The sequence below is a fragment of the Pectinophora gossypiella genome, chromosome 1, assembly GCF_024362695.1.
Source record: "Pectinophora gossypiella chromosome 1, ilPecGoss1.1, whole genome shotgun sequence".
NCBI lineage: Eukaryota > Metazoa > Arthropoda > Insecta > Lepidoptera > Gelechiidae > Pectinophora > Pectinophora gossypiella.
In genome coordinates this window covers 18,548,616-18,571,861 of record NC_065404.1, presented here as the reverse complement: position 1 = coordinate 18,571,861, position 23,246 = coordinate 18,548,616, and the positions used below count along the sequence as shown (strand labels likewise).

General features: G+C 43.7%; 1 protein-coding gene across 2 annotated transcripts in view; it reads left to right on the top strand.

Moving 5' to 3' along the window:
• The first annotated feature begins 1,453 nt into the window (after nucleotides 1-1,453).
• The window catches only part of LOC126370191 (neuroligin-1-like), a 48,890-nt gene continuing 27,097 nt past the window's right edge, over nucleotides 1,454-23,246 (top strand). For both annotated transcript variants that reach the window (XM_050014952.1, XM_050014961.1), the window contains exon 1: nucleotides 1,454-1,706. The gene's annotated coding sequence lies outside the window, so the exon portion shown is untranslated. The remainder of the gene's footprint in view (nucleotides 1,707-23,246) is intronic.

The following is a 23,246-nucleotide window of genomic DNA, read 5'->3' as shown; positions in this document are numbered from 1 at the left end:
GACTCGCTACGCGAGACAGGTGCGTAGACGATACATTACGTACTATTTTTACCATACGTGGTACCCCTAACCTGGAGCCTCGTTAGTGATCTGTGAGTAATATTAATGACACTACAAAGTCATTATGCCGCGTGTCGTATGTTGGGATGCTTGGTTATGCGCAGTGACATATTTTTATGTAACATTGTGATACTTTGAACGCTTTGAACCCATCACTATGTACACGCCTTTATAAAACAATTTGAATGAAACAGATGAGGCACGTCATGAATTACACTGATGTTGTACAGACACGCGTTGTGTGAAGTGATAAATCATCGTTTGTATTCTAAGTAAAGTATGTATGAAATGCGGAAAACATTTTATTTATGTCGTCCATTTCCGGGTGATCGGAACGATGTTGTATGTTTTGTATTTTGACAGCGAGTAATCTGTCAATACCTCCCTCTCCCTCCGGCCCTCTGCGAGGGGGAGGGGCTACCTGTGGAGTGTATCGGATCAAAATTGAAATAAGCCGGAAGTCACTTGGTTGACAACTTGAGTGTTACGAGGGGCGCCTCTAGAGCTAGCCTCAGTACCACACGGGAAATAAAACATTTAAAGAAATGTATTTGCCTTGATAGGTAATTTTATTCCAAGTGGTAATATTCGCGTGTGTTCGCCGCGCCGCTCGCCGCGCGGCTGTACACGCGGCTGCGCCGTGGGCGCGGGCGGGCCCTGTGTTGTTTTATAATTTACCGCGCGACCCGCCAACTCAGGGATTTCTGTAATGAAAGCTCCGTCCTTTTACTATTTATATCCTTTGTGTGCGCAAAATGGCAAATTTGCATAATGGGACATTATTCTAGACTTTCCAGTCCACCGGAGCCTGCGATGCATAATATTCCTTTTGATCTCGAATTCTCGAGTCGGACAAAGGCCGGTAATATGATCTCCGTCTCGAGAAAATCAAATGGCGCAGTTCCACCCGCCTCGCCCGGCTCCACCCGCGCGGCTAATATAACCGTTTGTGGAACCAACTCGTTCTAAATAAAAGTGGTTGCGACGACGGTGGACAGGGCGGGCCACCGCCCGGCCGGCGCGGCCGCGTCACCTACGTGACAACGGGCCGTCCTGGAGAGACCGCATAAAAGTCGGTGTCACGCTCGCCACCTCAGTCACGAGGTCCCGAGTGCAATAAAACACTTCGACCGCATGAGTTCCGGCCGCAGCGGCCGCGGTACACCGCCCCGCCCCCGTCCCCGCCACTGGCCCGGCGGCGGGGTGCCCTGATGCATGGACTGGGGGAGGTCGCTCTCTGCCGGTAGGTCATACGAAGTAAGGCAGTAGATAAATACTTGACAAAGCGAACATCTCGCGAGGTGTCTCTAAACACGTTATCAATTAGCAAGCGCGACGCACGGCGGGCCCCGGCCGACGTCGCGCGGCGGCGGCGGCGGCAGTCGCGCGGCTGCAGGCGCCCGGAGCTCGCGTCGCTGCGCCCGCTCCGCCCCGCGCCCTTCGCTGCGCTCGCTTCGCTCGTCGCGTTAGAGTTTGCCTCTCGATAGAATTCAATTTGTCCTCGTCGACATTACCGTTTTGTGCAGCGAGACAGGTGTGACGTGAAGTGCTCTCGATACTGTGATATGGTGAATTTTGGGAAATGTACGATAGTGTCGTCGAGTGAATAATATATCGGGCTAGCTGGAGAGCCGGCACCGCTCGAGGTGGGTGCATGTAATATTTATTGTCTGCGGACGGCTTTTATCGTACCTAAAATTAAATAAATTACAGTACAATTAATTTAGATATGAGTGAAACCTTTAAAGCAGTCACGGTTGAAGAGCTAGGTAGATGAAAATATCTATGTTGATTAGTGATATTGAAAAAAATATTATGGACAAGTACATTATAACAATAACAAATGATCATAGGCCAGTGTGGCGGCGGGCGGCAGTGAGCGCGCGGTGTAAGTCAATCGCCGCTCGCTCGCATTGCTCTCACAGTGACATAACTCGCCGCGCGTATTGCTAATACAAACTTAGAGATTGGACACATTTAGAAGAGACTCCTGGTCGAAGTAATTACAAGATTTGATTATAACAATAGTAATAAGGAAATAGAAGTAGGTTTTGTTCCTTGAATATTCGCGAGGGAGTGTCCTGACACACGATTATTTGATGGATAGTGTAATTGGCACAATTGGTTGAATGTAGTATAATGTTACAACGAGGTATGGTAGCGGTGTGCGGACGTGGGGTGGCGTCGCGTCGGAGGCTGGACGCGACGTTATTGATGACAGGCGCGGGTCCGGGTTCGAGGCCCGCGAGGGAAACTACGTATGATTGATCGCAATCAGATATCAACGAGATGTTAATGGCTCCATGATCGCGACGTCATTAATAACAATTAGCAGCGGCACGCGTGACGTCACGACGTGACGGCTCCACCAGGACAGATGTGTAATTAATACGAATGTCTCATAGCGGTAACCAAACTTGCGGAGGAATTATTATGAGCTCATTAATGAAGCTTGTACTCAAATTTGAAGATAATAAAAGTAAAAAAATAAATGTAACTAACACAATATCGATGAATATCGTCTGCAGTAAATTATTTTTATTTATTTATTTCAAGTATCTTCTTTTAAAAAATAATATAAAAATGTATTTATTGTTCCAAACAACTTAAAAACTAATTGGTACAATTATATGATAATGCTAGAAGATTAACAATTTTAAAACACTGCTGGCACTTACAATAGGTACAATTATTCTTAACTTGTGCGGAGTTCTAACACAATTATTATCTATATATTTTTTAAATAAATATAATTTAACAATGAGGTGAAAAAAAGAAAATAAAAAATTATGGACATTATTATAATAAATTTAAATTGTTCAAGCTACTACGTATGTAAGTATGAGCGTGTGAAGGTGTGCATGTGCGTGTGAGAGTATTTGTGTGCACGTATGTATGTGTGTGAAGTACGGATTTAAACAAATCTTATTATCTAACAGGGTGTAATAAATTTTCAGTTTCGTCATAGTTAAATGTAATAGCCAACCTATGGCTATTTCTTTGCATTCATGAACCGTTTTAGAATCAAAGTAATAAACATTTCCTCTGATTATGTATCTGCAATCGATACTTTGACTAAATATATTTCTTATCTTTGTTGACAATTTCAAGCAAAGTGTAAAAAACAACTGTTGACTATGGCATTCAATGTAAAAAAACTTACGGTTTGCACTGAATTGTTTTATTTTGGCAACCACTTCACCTGATATTAACGATGCAGTCAAGAAATTGTTATTCATTCCAAAGTTGAATGAGTCCGAAAAAATAGCTGAATAAATAGTAAATAATAGTATTCGTTGATGTCTTTTATATGATAGTCGACAGCGCGGCCATGGCTCGCCTGAGAGCTACACATTGTAGCGTTTCACACATGTAACTGGCATCCCACACAGTTTGGTCACACTACAATGTTCACCGTATACTCTATTAAACTGATCGTAACATTAAAACCCTCATGTAAAGTGATTCTTGAGAATAGACCAAACTTGCAGGGGATTTATTTTATTCTTATTATGTTTATTTTATCAAACGTTTCGAAATGATATTCCTGTTACCAAGCATCTCCACAGGGCGTCGGAAAAAACGGATAGTATCATATAAAATAGCATCATGTCTACATCCCTGAAGTGGTAGGCATAGGTGTGTTATCGGGGGGCACGGCAGTGCCCCCGCCAAGTCGAGCACGAAGCAAACACGTCGTACCATCTTTTATTGGAACCATTTCGCGCATTTTCAGGCCCCTATTTGAGCACCTCTGTATAAGGTCAAAACGCAGAAAGTTTCGTCATCCAGTAAGCTATAATCACATACTTAAAATCCAAAATTTAAAGTTTGTAGGTCATTTAGTTCTGAAGTTAAGCGCAAAAGAAAGTTGGTGCAATGGTGTTATGGAGCTCCTGGTTTTGTACACCCTTCAACGGCCAAGTCACACAACATTAACTATAATAATAAATAAATCGCAGTAAGGAAACAGACTTGGCACAATTTTTTTATCTAGATTTCATTAATTTTTAAAGATAAAAAGCAGCTCCATCGAGACTTGGCTAGTTTTTTACAAAATGTTTTTGGTAGGTAGTATATACTCTTCGCCAGAAATGTTGAAAAAGTGAAAAGGAAATCCAACAATTACCTGACTTTCACCCCTGACGTGTCATAGATGTAGAGTTTAAAATCATTTATGTTTACTTCTGCCTCTGTCTATTACAATGCAAGTTAACGCAAGTGTATGTGTCGGGCGAGGTTCAGTCGGTGTGCATTGTATGCAACATTATGCAACGCCTCGCGGCTCTCACGCGGCTCCATTGTTCGCAGCAAGTGATCTCAACAGACACGTGCGTCATTATATTGATGTTGATTGCATGCACTGAGCAACTCTACTCTCGATCCCTGTTGATGTAATTAGTGTTACTCCCACATCGCGAGGTAGAGATTCAGATTTAACCTCTCATCTGCCGAGATACCAGACACAATAGATTTTACATTGTATCTGGTCGAGATCCGCGTTCCGGCAGATGAGAGGTTAACGAAATAAAGAGGCAAAAAGTTGATAATGTTTTAAGAGAATAATTCAAATTTTAGCTACAACCCAATGCCACGTCAAGCTCAGCATCAGACCCCTGCAGCCCCCCTCCTCACTCCACGCGGCGGCTTGTCCCATGCTAATCTAATTTCTCATAGAAACAAACACTTACGTATCCTTTGTCCTACATGACGGCCGTCGTTAAAACTCTAGCCATAGAGGCAGCCAATCAGCTCGCGACACCAAACACTTCAGGTCCCCGATACCGACCCCGCCGGCGTGGTCGACGATTTCCCTCATTCAGCGCTTATCGCTATCGACCCACTAGGGTCGATTAATTCTTTCAAATATTTTTCCTCTCAGACGACGCCCTGAGCCGAGGTTCGCGCCCAACTGGGCACCCTCAGGCCTGTTGTCTTAAACGTTGTACCGGGTGAGAGCCTTCAGCGCTCCCCATTTGTCCGGCCAAGTAGTTAATGCCATCTGCGGCAAATCTACAATAAGTCACGTCAAAAAAAAAAAACAAAAAAAAACGTCGTTAAAACTAATAACAACAGCTAATTGCTTAATTGCATTAGACGGATTTTAAATGCGATTTAGTAGAATACTGTACGTATATTACAAAGCTTTAGTTTTGAGCTTTGACCACCAAGTGGCGGACATGCAATCTAGAGGGTCCAACTTTTATCTATTCTACTGAATTTGAATAGGTTTTTGATCTTAATCACGTTTTGACCGTCGTTCAATTTAAAAGTTTTCTATCGTTTTCTCGCGGTGGTGACAACGGTAATTTTCGCCTCATTTTGCCGCATCCGTCAACATTACGTCACATAAAATAATATATCGCAGCAACCAAGTGGGCTATTGGTTTCTTTTTATGAAATAATAGTAATGTGCTCCAGTAGTAATGTTAATAATTACCTAGTTACTTATTTCTTTTCTCTATTATAACGTTAATTTATAATATCTATTGGTGAACCAATAACTATAAGTCGTCAAGTTTCTGTTTTGACATTTCCACATAAAAATATCATCAAGTATCAATATAAATCAATCCACTGCATCACAGCACAAAGCCTCGACCGCTCCAGTAGTCATCTCGGCGTAGACCAGCGGTCACAGCCTGTACTGTGGGACAACATCCGCCATCAGAGCCGCACTCGTAAAATCTCAGCAGGACTCCAACACCGCTACATTTTTTATGACACCGCCGCCGTCACAATTAGAGCACGATACGACTGCCGGGGCTTACATGCTGCTGTACTGATAGTGGCTGTGTGTGTGTGTGTGTAGGTGACCTGGTCCCGGCGATGTCCTCGGTGCAGGGATCGTCGTAAAACGTGTACGTTTATCTTTGTTACGTTCCGTGTCATTCGTTGTAGCTCATTTCTCATTAGAAAATACGTTTTCAGTGATACAGTCGAAATATCATGTAGTGTCGACTCGGTGTTCATGGGTTTGACCTTCGACCTAATTGAGGGTTGCTAATAATAACGAGGTATTTAACTGGCAGCTTGGGAAATATAAATCGGTAATAAACCGCGCGCGGCGGAAATGAGCCGGTGACGGCCGCGGGGACACGCAGGCGGCGTCGAGCGGGGCGGGCGCGCGGGCCCGCTCACGTCCGTGCCACGAGCTCACGCCCGCCGCCTCCCCGCACCCCGCCACGCACCCCGCGCGGGCACACTACACACTGCTCGTTTTAATCCAGCATTCTTCTTCCCCATGGGTTGTGAGGCCAAGTTCGACCTCATTAACCATGATGTCCTGGTTAATATGCTGATATGACTCATGTACGACTACATAATTATTGAAGTAAATAGTCGCCTGGACCGACTGCTCCACGTGCCCTCCGAAGCACGAATCATCTTACTTTCGTACTTTCAGGCAATCGGGCCATCAGCGAGCAGTAACGTCCTAAACAAACTAGGAACAAACAGATTTTAGAGAGACTAACGGTTTAACTACTAGACCATGGATGCCGTTGTAATTCTGATTCAAGTCGCATCGCGATGCATACATCAAAATGAATAACGATGAACTTGCTGCACTAAGTTCCGTCAGACACGTGCAACGTTCCATTCATAGATTTACTTGTGACGCAAGATTTATTTGTGAAAGAAGTATCATTATTCATCGTTCATTGGAAACGATTATAAATCGTCGCGCGCGCGTGTTCTGCGATCGCTCGGGGAGTGAATGCACAGTGTAGCCGCGACCCTGCCGGCGGTATTCTGCGCACGTTGCCACCATGCCGGCCGCAGAGAGAGGGGCGCGGGGCGCGGGGGGGACTGCCAGCTTAAACGATTGGCTCTCAGACCGGAGTTAAGGCAATAACATGCTCGTACCCTCACGGAAGAGATTCGGATGTAGTGTAGGAAACAAACACCGGCTGGCGAGGTTCCAGCCGCCGACGGTTGTTGACCCCGAGCACATCACGGCTCACACACCACACGCGGTGGAGTGAATGACCAACTTTTATCACACGGCTGACCGCGGCTGATCCCTACGGTTGGATTGAAGCAGCTTTTCAAACAGCGGAATTAGTAATGGGCCAATCGGGCTGTCACGGTGTGTCGGGGAATTATCCGGCTGCAACTAATGCACCGACACACACACACACACACACAGTACCAACAAACAACATTAAAAGATCTCGCTGGAGGTCGCGGCTGCAGAGCTAAGGATTATTTGATATAAATAGACTTCGATACGTGTAGTTGTAACAAGCTATTAGCTCGCGTACGAAGAGCTTTACCTTGCACGTCTAGTTTTTTCATTACCAACACTAACTTAACAAAAGATGTGTAATCCTAACTTATCCAATTGAAGTATAACAAATATGTTCATAAGTAGTAATACTGTTGCGATTGATATCAGTATAAGTAGTCATGAAGCTGTTCTAGGAGTAGTAGGTAGTCGCAGGACTAAATATGCATGTATCAGATGACGTCACGGATCAGTGATAATATCAGCAGCGACACAATATCAAGAAGCACTGCTAGCGCCGACTACTGCCACCATTCTATACAGCTATATACCACAGTTACACACATACACACACACGCACACAGATATAAGTCATCTGTTTTAGTATGGAACATTAGAGTAAGGCGACTAACCTACTATAGTATTTTATGCAACAGTTGTATAAGAAGGGTCAAAAAATGCGAGTGGCGTGAGTTGCGATGTGAGCCTTGGCGAACATCGCAATAAGAGACGCCACGAGCATTTTTTGACCTAGTTATACAACGTTGCATACAATACTTTTTCTACGACGACGTAATTTTAAATGAAACAAAAATTATTTTCCAACGCGCGGGAAAATGGCGGCAAATGTATACTTTTTTTTTATAGTATATCTATGGCACCAAACAAAGTAAAGGTGCCAGTTTCCAGGTCAAAAAAAAAAAAAAAAAAAAAACAACAACAATGCTTTTTTGGCGACATTATAGTACAGTTACACTTTGTAAACAATGCTTTTATAGGCCATAGAGCGTACACTTTTTCAAAGAGTTTAATTATGTATGTACTTATATTAGACTTTTTGGTTATTTAAATGCCAGATTAAAGTAGAGGAGTAGAAAAATAAATTAAACGCTTCATAGTGAGGGACGATAGGAGTGTTACTTATGAGTAGGTGGGTGTACTATTCTGTCTTATCCCGGCAATTACGTTATAATGCGACCCAGGGAACATGTATTGTATAATATGACGAACTAATTAACTGGGTTATCAGTCTGCATTTTTTACGTTCGTTATACTAAATGATGTGAAAGATGTGACGACTTTTAACATTTTCAGTCGTGGATGTCCCTATTTATATGTGTTCTATTATTTTTGTTATTATTATTTATTAGTACTGCCAAATGGTTCACATTTTGCACATTCTCTTAACTAGTTAACTCTTATTATATTATATAGGTAGTTCTAATGTACATTACAGTTTCGGCGTACCCAACTTACACAGAATAATGTTTTAATTTCTATTAAAAAATAAAAATATAAACATGTTTTAATAGTTACGTACATGTGCTCGCTGGCTCGGTGGCGAACGCGCGGGGCGCGGGGAGGGTGATGTTTATCAATCAGCAGTCACTTCCCATGCCGTTTGTAAAGGGATTCGATTATTCAGAGACAGGCCTTTCTGAAAGCGTTTGAAAGCGAGCGGGCGGGTTTTAGTAAGTAGATGGAGTTGATGGCTTCACGCGCGCTTGTATGTAAATGTTGGGACTACTCGGGGCGGCGGGAGCGACGCGAGCACCCTCACATACTGCACCGCGCCCTATGGAGGTCTAAATATATATATATATATATATATATATATAACATGTAAGGACTAGTTAGCTCTCGACGTTAATATTAAATTAATTTATAGTCATTAATATTAAGTACTTTGCGAAAGTAACTGTAGGTAAAAAATATTACGATAGAATTTCCTTCTATGGTACCGTGATTCGAGTTTCTAGGTATAAAAGGTTCCACTAATCCCAGTACTATCGTCCCTTTAAACACAATCACACCGAGTAAGGGCCGCGCGCCCCCCGCACGGCCACACTCGGTTCATCTAGTCGACTAATATCAGCGGGTATGTGTGTTTAATTATGGATATTGATTACTTCTCCTTCATATGCAATCACCTCCTGCCAGTATGTAATGATGTCGAGCCTCCGCAAGCCTGGGCGAGGCGCCGCGCGAGGCAGCGGCGCGACTCACACCTCAGTAATTGAGACAGTGTTTACCTAGGGCTCGTTAATGACTTAACTTTATCTACTATCTCCTAAATGGCTGTGAAGTTAATCTCTTGGCCCAACCCTGTCTAAAGTGACAAACAAATTAAAGGGGATGGACTGGTAATAACGTCCACTAACATGGTACCTTCGTTATTTCATAATAATTTATCTATCGAAGGTCGGAAATACTAGAAGTGACTTCACTCTCCAATAGGGATACTGATTCAATACGCCATTATGTCTGTTATTCGTAAAATATCCGAAAATGTAATCTACGAAATAACCAATCACTAGTTAAATACAATCAGTACGAGTTCATCAACCCTTAACCATTGATACGAGTATTTGACGAGTAATAACGCGGATTGTTTACATCGGCCATGACGGTGTGCGGGCGCGCAATATAACATAACATAACATAACATAACAAATACTTTATTGCACAAACAGGAAAAAACAAAATACAAAACAAAAGAGAAATAGAATTAGTACAATAGGCGGCCTTATTGCTAAGTAGCAATCTCTTCCAGGCAACCTTTAAGTAACAATATGTATGGAACTCATACAGAGGGAGCTGGGGTTTGATATGTTTCATTTGTTGATTATACATGTAGTATGACGCGGAGCAGGTACACTGTGATTATAATATGTATTCAACCTCTCATTATCCGCATTAATTGTTCAAATTATCGCTGTACTTATTGTTTATCTGGACATTTTATTACTTCCGCCGGACTATCTGATTATGTTTACAAACTACTCGTAACATAATGCTATTTAAGTGTAAGTTATAGTGGCGTAATGAAAATTTTATTGAAAGGTAACAGTTTATAGGAAATTCTGATGTTTTATGTCGACTCTTGTCTCTAGGATAAATTACTCATCTCAAAGTTTGACGAATTACAGTTTATGAGGTAACTAATAAATATCGTTATTCTTCAAATTAGAATTTTATTCTTCTTGCACTAGATGTACCCGCCCAACATCCAATACTCCGCGTAGCAATAGCTACGCAATGATGTAGCCAGCCGATACGCCCAGTGTGCTCTGTATGAATCGATGGAGTAACGTGTTCGCTATAACAATATTACGTGCGGCTGCGAATGAAATTGCAATTTGTTGCGTACCGTGACAGTGAACAACATGGCCGCCGGCGAGGTACCGGTGCTGCCACAAGTGTAGATAGCAACGCTTTTGACAATGTATAAAAATGTATGAAACTAGATTTTCCCTCAATACTGGATAAGTGTTTATAACCGTCCTTTTTGCTTCGCCGTAGTCGGGTATCATGCCGGTTATAAGCAAGACGTATGTATACGGAGGGCACGTCCTTATATACCAGCCATTGCACTGTTTATTCTGATGACTTCGCTGAAATCAGTACCTATTTCAGCTTTTTCTGCTGCGTGCTATCTGATTATTATATTATCTACTAAGTAACTATCATATCCATGATAAAGTCTAATTATTTTGTGTTTTTATTATGTAGTGTGATTGATAATAAGTTAACCAGGATCGAAGTGAATGGACTGTGTGACTGTATGTTGGTATGGTGTGGGTGTCCTTGGCGCATACATTGCTTCACAATCGTAACTAACTACTTAAAGCTTTCCCTTTGCTTTCTTTTACCTTCCTTTGGCTTCCAAAATTATCTTGTTACAATCTTATTACAAAGGTGATATAATCAAATTGACTAGTGAGCAATGGCGTCGTGTTCGTGTGCGACGATTGCAGGTCATCGTGTATAGTACACCCGGGGACAAGCTGGTGCCGTAATGTCCCCGCGGTGCACCACACACTACTAATCCGGTTATATAGTCCCCCCCCACCCCCGTATCCCCCGCATCCCCCGCAGGTGTGTTGTCCAGATTGTATCGTCCGGTGGTAACGCCACTGCAACTGTACGTGTACCTGCAATACGCCAGCAGCTACGACATTCATTCGACAGACATTCTGTCGGAGACTACAAGCCACTTATCGCTAAAATACTTTTTGAAAATAGGGAATAAACCAGGCATCTTCTATTTGATGTGATGTAGGTAATAATTATTGTTGCTCGACATCATCCGTCAGCAGTTAATTGCGGCCGCCGGGCGGCGCCGCCTACGCACGTGGTAGTTGCGAATTTTTAATTGAAAACACTTCAACTTTTAATGATGGCGAATAAAAAAGTTAAAAATTAAACGAAAAGTCGCCTCGCTTTCTTCTCGTCTTAATTAAAACCAGAGTTTAACTATTTGCGCGTTCGCCTTTGTTTGTATCGAGAATTTTCAACTTTTTGTTATAGTAAACGTACTTAGCAGGAAAAGTTTAATGAGATATTGAACTGAGATAACAAAAACAATGTTAAAAAATAAACTGTTAAGTTTCCTGTTTATGTTTAGGGTTCGTTGGTGGTTGCCAGGGGCAACGAGATCAGATCGTAACGAGATGTTGCATGCAAACGTGCAGCTTGTTGTGAACACGCCTCTATACGACACCACGTAGCGGCTACGATAAAAATAGCAACTGGCGTAGCTGCGCGCTACGCCGTAGCACGGTTAAGTGAACAAGGGGCGAACAAAGTTATCCATTTGCTCCAAGTAATACTCGACTCATTTACGTGTATAGGTAGGTTAACAATAACATCCCTCAAATATGTATAGACGTGAAATTATAATAAATATTCGTGGTTATGTAACAGGAGAAAGGACGAGGGACATTTTATGTAGGTATTTGGTTGAAAACAATAAGTCAGTCGATGGTATATAGTAGTTATAGTGTGTGACACAGGCGAGGATTGGGCAGTGTGAGTGTGATCACATTACATTGATTGATACGCGCCAACACACACACACACACACACGTACACACACGACTCCTCGCTCCGGTATTCATACAGGGTCCATTATTTACGGGGGATATGAAGGCCGACTATAAAATTAATTCACGTCGGGCAGCCCCGCCTCGCATCCATCTTTGTAATTACCTGCTGAGAACGTACTAAGTATCCCGGAGCGTAAGCCAAGGATTGAGCTAGTTTAATAGGCCGTGCCGACATAAAGCGCACGTAGTGTATACAAGCGCATGTATGTAAATGTGTATTGAATCGTGTGTGCCGCGGGCACACGTTGTCGCGGGCACCACACACCCGGCCCGCGTGACGTCACTGGCACATGACATCACTTTTCATTGGTTTGTGGACAACACTAGTACTGACTCGCACGAGTAGCTGGAATAATGCGAGTACGCACGGACTGTTGAAGTGGGCTCATTGAAGGAAAATATGTAAAGGAAAAATATGTTCTGAATGCACGTGCCCTCCACGTTGTTTTTGATGATTATAACGACGGGTTCCGTCGTTGTGAAAGGATTTGCGTGGGATGTCTTATAGTTTCCAATGTAGGTACTGAAGTCACTTGGGAAATCTCTCACCGTTCCACTCCATAATAGTAAGTAGCGAGACATCTGTTTAATCCTAAAATGACATCTTATCTAACCTCTCTCTCTTATTGTACACACATGATGTACAAAACTACAAACAAAAGAGAAATAGAAAAGTACAATAGGCGGTCCTATGGCTACTTAGCCATCTTTTCCAGACATCCTTTGGTTGTCTCCATGTAGTATTTATACAACAAAGGCATCATATCGTGTGTCACTTATTGTCTATCGCATGGCGCAGCTGGCGCCCCCTCGACACCAGGAATGCCCCGCCGGCGGCGACGGCCGCGCCCGCCACCAGCCCGTGTCGCCCCGAGCTGTATCTGGATGTACAGTAATAAATTGTGCGCTCCGATCGAGTGCCGGCATCGGACACTGGAACAGGTTATTCATTAATTAGCCGATGTAAGCCTGAACAATATTACAATAGGCAACCGGCGGTTTTGCATTGCAAACCCAAGGTGTCAGCTGGCTGCTGCGCGCAGGCAGCGATGGTGGGTGATGCCGGCTTTGATCCGCCGCCCCCTGATAGAAACAGGCATTTTTATAATTTAGGTAATCATTAATCTTGTAATAAGTTTTTTTACATAAAGTAAGCTTCACATGAGCTTTACATTTATTTTCTGTCAAATTCAAAAATTATCTGGTATTTTATTATAAAAAAGTATACGTAACCATAAAAGATGAATTTAATTTACTTAATTTAAAATTTTGAATAGCTATTTAATTTTGATTCCTTGTATTGCAAGTATGCCTTTCATAGTTTCTCGGAAGGAGAAAGATACACAAGAAGTAGGTATTTGAATCTACGCTAATTCAAAGCGACGACACTTTCCCAGTATTTGTTAACAAATCAAAGTTCAAGCTTTTATTTAACCTCGTTATCCTTAACAGTGAACAAATTTGTTCTGACGTTCCGAAGCTATTAGGTGGAAAATGTAAAAGTCACGAAGTTGTATTTATTAACACGAGTGATGGGCTGAATTACGGACAGTTATCTCGTGATAATAATGAAGCCAAAAAAAGGTATTCTATAAGTGATCGTGGTCGGCGGGACGCGTGATTGATGGTCGGTAGGGGCACTCCATACAAACGTCTCATAGCCATACACAGACACTACATAGATGCAGTGTGTACCGGCTTAACCTTTGCGTGCGAGCGATATAGACCGCGCGCGCTCCTTATTTCTTACGACTCAAAAAGACTAAAGTGGCCCGTGAAGGGGGTGAGGTAATCAAGCTGGTATCGGTGCGGGGCGAAACGTAAACTTTCCGTCTATACTTACGTAGTATTATTAGAGAGGGGGGTGGTGCGCTGGACGTCGTTAGTCTCCAACCGCCATCGGGATTCATTGCCAAGAAGTTTTAAAGTATACCAGTGAAGTTACTCTGTTAGAACATTACCATCAATTGTCGTGGACGTGTTGAATGTTACACCTCGTTGAATAGTGGTACGTTTACCCCCAACTCACCCCACAACGGCGACGACTCATCATGATTCAGCTAGAAGAAGTAAATCTTGCGTCAGATTACATCTCCTCGACTATACAAACGAAAACCATAATCATAAGTAACAAGAAAAGAAAGATTTTTCTGTCTCAGTAACACAAACCGTATTTATCACTGGGTAATAAAGTTTATTTATTCTTATTTACTTAGCTATAATTTATTGAAGTTGGAAAACTAATCACTTTAGTGTCGCAAACATTACCCACTCGATGCTCTTTGACAGTTAGATGTACAACTAGGTATGTATGTATTATTATGTAGAGATTATAATGTAATTACTGGAGATTACAAGTAACATGTTTGCGGGTGCGGATTGTACACTTATACAAAGAGATGTACGCTGTGTGGGTGACGAGTGACACCCCTCGCTGCCCCCCGCTACCCCCGCGGGCCCGCCGGTTGATAGACTCGCAGTTTAGAGACAAGACGCTATCAAAATCCAATATCAGTGAGATAAAAGTGAAGAGGAAATATTTTGTCATGATTTGCCTTTCCACTGCAGCGCATGGGCCCGCGACGCTGGCTTTGATGCCGAGTTGGCTCGAATCACATCAGACAAAGGAAGTAATTCCTCAACGGTTGTGGGAATATTAATATTCTGTGAACAATGACAATCACAATTTGCATGAGTTGAGCATTGACGAGCTGTTATTGAGTTTCAATCAACGCTGGATATCTGAACGCGGCGGTGTTAAGTGTAGTTTGATGTAGTTTGAATTTATTTTAACTTATAAAACAACATTGTCGGCAAGAATGTATAAGTATAATATATATTCGACACGAAGAAGTCGCACCTTGGTAGTTGCTTAATGCAGGTACAATTAACTATTACTATAATAATCTGTGTACGCTGGCCAGTAGTTGATCTTTGCAATGTAATCATATTGCGGCGTTACATGGACCTCGCAGTTGGTGGCGCCTCGTCCACTCGTGCTGCCGCCCGGAGGACGTGTATCGTGTTCAGTGTAACAGATTTCTCAAATGTTAATGTAACATAATGCACAGCTCTGTGTATTAGTCGTTGCCCTTCGGTATCCGTTTATTTTATGGAGCTTGTATAAACCGAAACGAATGAATGTCATAAAATGTTGCGAATACAGTAAAGTTTTCTCATAAGAATACGTTTCTTCGGCGATGAAGTTAACTAAATTGATATATTGAGTAACTTCAGTGAAGTAGATAGCTGTGTGTGTTTATTTGAACCGAGATCAGTTTGAATGAGGTTCTATTAAGCGAATGAGGGTTAATGAAAGTAGCTCTATTACTGGACTGCGTGGTCCAGTGGCTGAGCGATTTGCTCACGTTCCGCAGGTCCCGGGCTCGAGTTCCGGTGGGGACAAATCGCAAAAGTCACATTGTGGTCCCTAGTTTGGTCAGGATATTGCACGTTGATCGCCTGATTGTCCAAAAGTAAGATGATTTCTTTCGTGCTCGTGCTTCGGAAGGCACGTTAAGCCGTTAGTCCCGGTTGCTACTTACTGATGTAAATAAGTCATGTCAGGGGCTTTTGGCGGCTCAATAGTAACCCTGACACCAGGGTTGATGAGGTTGGTAATCCACCTTACAATCTATACGATAGAAGAAGAGAAGACCTGACTGCGTGACTCCTGTGCGAGATGATGCGATATCAGGTTAGTGGCAGGCCTTGCCTGTAGAGTGGTCGGGCAGGCTGCGTTCAAGTAAAACTTACTGGATATATCGATTTATATAAATGTAAAACACTGAACCTATCGGAATATGCAGTCACGTATGAATCTACATGTAGTTTTGTCTACAACATGGTCATAAGTTAGTAGTGTGTACGTCATAAACAATGCAAAAAGATTTTTATTATAATCTAAGCACGCACCCGTCTGCAATACTCTCACCCCGTTAGTATGTAAATCGTATCTGCATGATATATTCATTAGAGTTATTTAATTTTAATTAATTCATTTGAATGCCGGCGTTCACCCGGGCGAGCTCGCAGCGAGTGTGTGATTGCAGAACAAGTGAGTCGCACGGGGGGCCGAGTGTGTGAACGTGACGCGGCGAGGAGACGCAACCACCAGCTTGCCTGACGTAGCGGCAGCAGTAACATAAGTAAAGATATCAGATACAATGCCATTTCTTCTAACTTACAGCTGATGTAGTGAATATAAGTTAAGGCCTTATTACAATATGCGATTGATCGCGCTCGATAGTATTTAATGTATGACGAAATCGTGGCCCCGCCCACCCGATGTATTATGGCAGCGCTCGATGCCACCACATTGTGCCCGCTGGATCGCGTAATGTAATACGGCCTTTAACAAGAAGAGTGCGCGCGGCCTGTGGCGCTGACGACGTATATTACCAGCACACGGCCTGTATCCGGCGCTAAATTATTCCGTCCATTATTCGCCGCGAGCATTACCTTTGGGCAGGTAGCGGCCGGCCCGGCGCCGCCCGGTCCGGACTGGCCCGGACCGGACCGGCCAGTAATGGAGTCGCGCCATTATTCTGCTCAATCTAGCGGATCTCAACACATTTTTCCGCGTGTTCCTGGTACTTTACTGATAGTGTTTTATTCGCTCGCCTGCACGCATGAGCGTGTATATTCCGACCATATTTCTTTCATGGATCTTTAATTAAATATTTCTTTATGACATGATTGAATAACTTAGAAAGACTCGTGGCTCTGGAAATTCCGTCAGGGATTACAAAGCCTAAATTTGGGTCCTAAGTTTGTGAATTAATGAAAGATTTAAGGATCATAACTATAGCAATCAAAGAATGTAGAGAGTTACAGAATATTGGGGGGTGAGGTGTGGGGGGTGCGCGGGGACTGAGTGCCGGCAATATGTAATAAAAGTGTCACACACAAGATGGAGCGATCAAAGGAAACGAAACGATCATGGCCTAATAATAATACGTCTTTACTGAACATATAAATACAATTTCTCTTTTGTGATCAAAGCGCGGCGACCGGCGACTGTCTACGGGGATGTTACAGTCGAGACGAGAGGAATGAAAACATTGGAACGGATCTGCTGCTAATCGCCTTTACTCCAGGGGGCGGCGTGTGACGCGGCCGCGCCGCTCGGCGCGCCGCTCGGCGCGGCCCGCGAGCCACTACATCCATCACGGTAAGCCTCGTTAGCTTCGAAACCGCTCAGTTTTAATCGTACTTAGCTTTCGTTTTTCTGTTTCGGAATCGGCGGGATGATAAATGGGATGATTTATTGAGAGCTGTTTTTAGCGACCGACCGCGTCCGACCGCCGGCGAGTGGGGCGACGCGGCCGGCGCGGGCGCCACCGATGTTTTGTCGAGTGATTGATACTTCCCGCGACGTATCGCCTTTTATTTTTGATGATAACCGCGCACGTCAAAATATGTGCGGATAAATAAAATGAGGTTTTGTATGTTCCTGTTATTGCGAGCGAAAAGTTATTACGCCCGGGGCGATACGTGCGAGCGGCATTCCGTGCAGGTGTTGTGTTGTTACATTTACAAAGATTTATTAAAACAAAATGGCGGTGGTCCGGCGGGCGGCGTGGTGTATATTCAGTAGCGCGGGCTGTCGGCTGCGATGTCACATTGTGCTCGGCGTGAATATGCTCGAGGCGCGAGGCTGCACAAACTTTGCATAAAAATAGGTCTGAAGCTGTTTCAGCTCGCCGCCTCGCTTCGTTACTGCAATATCCTTTGTTCTAGCCCCGAATTAGGGTTTGATTGTGGTAAGGGGCGATGTGTAGGTTGTGCTGTGTGATAAGTGTTGGCATGAACAGTATGTAGCTTTGTACGCGGGGTGTGGTCCGCTCCGTCTGCAATCAGCCGGTACAGCGCCCTGTCAGTTCCCGCTCCGGTGTATCGATCGCCCGTTAATTGAATAACTGTTATTTAAGGCAAGCCATGGCTGCGTGAAGGGGAAGCAGTCACGTGGCTGTCACCGTGACTGTGGCCCCCGGCACGGTGCCGCTGCCATGCGCATTGTTCTCTGACTGTGCCAGCCTTTCGTTGACTTTACATACACAAGTGTTGAGTGTTCTTGAAGCCATCAAATATATTTTTTATGAAGTGTCGGCTGCGGGCGGCGGCGGCGGCGGCGCTCCATTTCGCGGCATGAATATACATGGAGCCACGCCGCCGCCGCGCGCGGTACACGCGCCCGCGCCTCCCTTGTTCAAACAGCCCCGAACAGTGCCCGCCGAGTGGTTCACGCCCTCACTGCCACAACTCGCAAGTTTCCAAATATCCGGCCGCGGTTCACACGTCTGGAGTTGGAGCGTCTCGAGCCCGGCTTAGCGCGGCCGGGAGCGGCTCGTTAAATGTTTGACAAAGAGCAGTTTCCAGTTGGTCGATGACCCATTCGCCGGCGATTGAATTAATGAGATGTGCCGGGCACGGCGGCGGGGGCGGATGCCCGCACATTTGCATATTAATCTATTATAGGCCTCAACTTCGACGGGCGTCCGCGGGGATCTGAAAGCGATCCCGTCTTACCGAACGTTATGTTTGTATTATATTTATATGAAAACCAAATTAGTTTAAAACTGCGTTTTGTTCGTCCGGATGTGGTCCTGGCCGGTGAGACATCCCCCCCCCCCCTGCACTCATCAAGTAGGGAACACTCGTAACATTCCGGTCGGAGCTTGAATGTTAAATTAAATTAAATTTGTCTCGAAATTATAAACGCAGTGGATCCCTGAGGACGTGATTCCCGTAACAATGTAAGGGAATAATTAATTGAAACCGACCGAAGATCGGAGTAATTTATTTACCGAACGTGAGATATGACGCGGCTCCTCATTACTGCTATCGAATTACATGATCGGATGTTCGCAAACTCATGGAGTTAATTTATAATATATCTCAAATGGATTATATTTTAAATTATAATATTTCTGTCGTGTACGGATACATTCAGAATAACTTTGTAGTAATTATGGAGTATCTTACGGAGATAAATATGCCGTGACCCAGATACGTCGTTATTATGTGTAGGTATCAAGAGTGCGGGATGTGAGGCGGCGGGTCACCGCACCCAGCGCAGCAACAGCCAGAAATGTTCTTACCAAACGGAGGCCAGTCTCACAAAGTGGTTACCACAATGTCCCCACCTGGAATCGGGCCCAAACCTCCAGTTGGTGAGCCCAACGCTCTAACGACTAGACCACGCGTATTATATTTATTATTGAGTTTGTGTAGGTATAACAGGTTACCCAATTCATTTTAATCTTGAAACTTTTAGGGAGTGAAGTAAACGAGTTCCGAATATATAGACGAGACGACATAAACAATCGCGATGATGTTATAAAAGGGAATAAATTGAAAGCAAACAACGCGCGGAGCCCCCGTCAGCCCCGCCGGGATTTGGATTCTAAGGAAAAGTGCACAATCACAAGCTCTGTTTATATTTTATTACGTCACTCAAAGGGTTCCTTTTATTGTTCCGAGTAATCTTAACATTTACCGGCATTCACTTGGAGGTAGGTACATAATATGCAAAGGCCAACAATCGCAATAGTTCATGCCTCACACTAGTTGACGGTGTTATGACGTGACATGCTGCATTTGCTACTGGCCGGACAAGTGGGGAGCGCAGAGGGCTCGTGCCCGGTAACTAAATCATAATGCATTACGTGTTCGTCGTAACGTGAACAAAAGCAGCGCGGTGTCCTGGTAATGATCAAGAGTGTCGGCAAGTCAACTTGTGACGACTTGTGGCTAAACATCGCGTGTTTATAGAGGATACGGGTGAGGGTGCTTAGTATTACGTTTGCCTACATTGCTCCCTGCGTATAGACCCCCCCCCCCCCCCGCGAAGCCCCGACCCCGCCCAGCCCCGCTCACTTCACGCTTCACCGGGGCGGTTGTTTCATCTTGTTCCTGTTCCTGATCACTCCATTCATTTCTTTTCAGAGATAAATATCACATGAGTAATGTTTATCCCCTTTTAACGGCCTCCGTGGTCCAGTGGTTAAGCGTTGTGCTCACGATCCGGAGGTCCCGGGTTTGAATCCCGGTGGGGACAAATCACAAAAATCACTTTGTGATCTCTAGTTTGGTTAGGACATTACAGGCTGATCACCTGATTGTCCAAAAAGTAAAAAGATCCGTGCTTCGAAAGGCATGTTAAGCCGTTGGTCCCGGTTATTACTTACTGATGTAAGTACGTAGTCGTTACATGAGTTATGTCAGGGGCCTATGGCGGTTCATTATTAACCTTGACACCAGGGTCGATGGGGTTGGTAATTTTATTCACCTCACAATCCACATGATAGAAGAAGATCCCCTTTTGATTGGCAAGCTTTGTATCTACATAATTATTCACGAATATTTGTATATTCACGAGTGTAACAATGTCGAGGTGCATAAAGTAAATGATATGATCAAACAAATAATGTTATTGTTTCAATACGAGTCTCAATATGGAAATAATGACGTAGGCCCAATGACGTCGCACACATAATACTGAACAATGATAATGTAAACAGTAATTAAATTACCCGTAGGTCCGTAGATATGTGCGTGCATTGTTTGTACTCTCATATCTAATTTGAAATTGAGCTGTGTATTAATTTGTGGGTTTTGGAGCTCTTTGTCGAAAACTTTACAAGCGAATAAAATTATCCTTTAAAATTAAGTTGCAGTAAAATAAAAATTGCATGACTCGAACCGGCCGGGCTTGGAGCGGGGCGCTGTAAAACCCAAAGCGAAACATGTTCCGGCTGTAAAGTTGCCGCGGGGCGGCGCGGGGCGGCGCGGGGCGGCGCGGGGCGGCGCGGGGCGGGATACAGTCACGGGAACATCTCCTAGTGAAGCGAGGAAGTATTTCGTTCCCGATGTCCAACTTTTTGCGGAAAGTGTTTCGAAGCTGACCGACCACTAAACTGGAAGGAGCTTCTCCAGGAATTTTGGCAATCTTTTGTCGGTCGTCATATCAAATTGAAAAAGTATTCGGAGGGGACAAAGTACGAGACGGCCGCGGTGGGACGGGGCGGGGGGGTTCACGTACCTGCGACCTCATAACTATCCGTTTTTCCCAACTTATTCAGGTCCGCTTTTACCTTCGGCTATTCAATGATACGTCGCCTTGGGAAATGACAAACTAATATTAGTTAGGGTCGGCTCACAAAGGGAGATTGCCCTCGTCTTGTCACACACAAATACCTGCAGCTACTGGTGGCACGCCGTGTCGCGTCGTTATGACGCCTATGTCGCGTCGCGTAGTGTCGCGTCGCGTAGTGTCGCGTCGCGTCGTGTCGCGTCGCGTCGTGTCGTGTCATCGAGCGCTTTGGCTCGTTTCATCGGCATCTCCCGGGATTTACGCGGCTCTCCCTTGATAAGCAGCTTTTGTACTTGCTTGTAATAAAAGCTTTTACATTTTATTACGGTTTTTGTTCATAGAGCATAAAAGTAACATTACCCTCAAGCTGAAAAGAAGAGGACTTACAGTTATCATGTTATTTACATTTCAGGCTGTACTTACGTCATGTTTGTATCATTCGGGTCATTTAACGCATGGAGGATGTTTCTTTTTACGAAATAAAATAAAATCTTGGCAGTAATTTTGTGGAGCGTTACCTGAAGGACGTAAAAACATTTCTAAGGTGCAGTAAATTGCGTGACTTAATTTGTGTGTTTGAGCATGTTGGCCTCGTTCATTATTAATTTCCTGCGTAACTCGTCGGAATCGACGTGAAAGTGGCTTTTCCGCAAGCCTTTTTTACTTTTTCATTAGAGGCGGAGTTTTTGTGTGATTTCTTGCCGCGCCGGGTTAGAGCGGCGGGTACATGAGGGGGCGCTAATCCGCGGGGTACCGGCGCAGCAAAAACACCGTCATCCGTCAGCCGCCACACGTCCCACGCCACACACGCCACACGTCCCACGCCACACACGCCACACGTCCCACGCCACACACGCCACACATCAGTCGCATGACGTGGCGGCCCTGACCTACGCAAGTTATATGAAAATTATAAACGTAATACGAAATTCAATACTAAAAAAAAATACTCCGCTGTGCAATGAGGCTAACACTAGGAATGACTACTCGACGTTCCCTACGTATACTAGTCAAAGTGAAAGAAAATTCGAACTGCACTGGCAACTGCATTACAATGTACACATTAAATCACATCTCCTGGCATTTTTATTTTTTCGTAATTCATTATAGTTTAGATTTTAAATAGCCCGTAAATAATTCTAAGTGCATTCTAAGTGCATCAAGGAATTTAAAGAGTATTCAAATTGCCGCTTAGAATGGAGTACCGCGTATGCCATCCCTTTCACTCACACGCACACTACGACATTTGACACTTCGAACACTTTTGGCGGGAACACGTCGTTACAGGTTAGCTTACGAGAAAAATATTTTGTATAGGTTGTTTTTATGGCTAAAGTGTAAAATTCAGTTAAAATTTACGTATGATTAGTGTCTACGTGGAATAAAAATGGCGGGAAAAAGAAGGCTTTATGGACGACTCGAAAAAGAAGTCTCAAGTTTCGAAAACAGAGCAAGATCGCTTTTTAAGAAACCGTCACAAGGATAAAAGTAATGGTAAGTACCAAATTAAGATAAATTTAATTCATTTTAGCTTTAGGTAATCTGTAACTGCTTTTAATGTTATATTTTTTACTAAAACAACGTACATTATTCTACCTGGTAGATAGAATAATATGCGTTTTTGGGTCTAAGTTAATTGCCAAACTACACTATTCGATCCGGTAGATAGAATAGTATGTGTTATAATATGTTTGTAGTAAATGTATAAAAAATAGTATTCTATCTGGTAGAGCGAATAGTTTACGTTTTTGAGATTTCACAGACGAGCGAGGAGCATTATTATTTCTGGTAAGTAAATTGAATTCTGTGCCTTATAGGTTCATATTTATAGAGCCACATAAGTTATTCTAAGTGACAAATAGATTAGTACACACCAGGTTAGTAGGATTAGTATACAGGAAGTGTATTTCAATTAGACTCATTGCATACTCAGGTTACCGCATTGAACAATTCGTTACTTTGAAACGAAGGA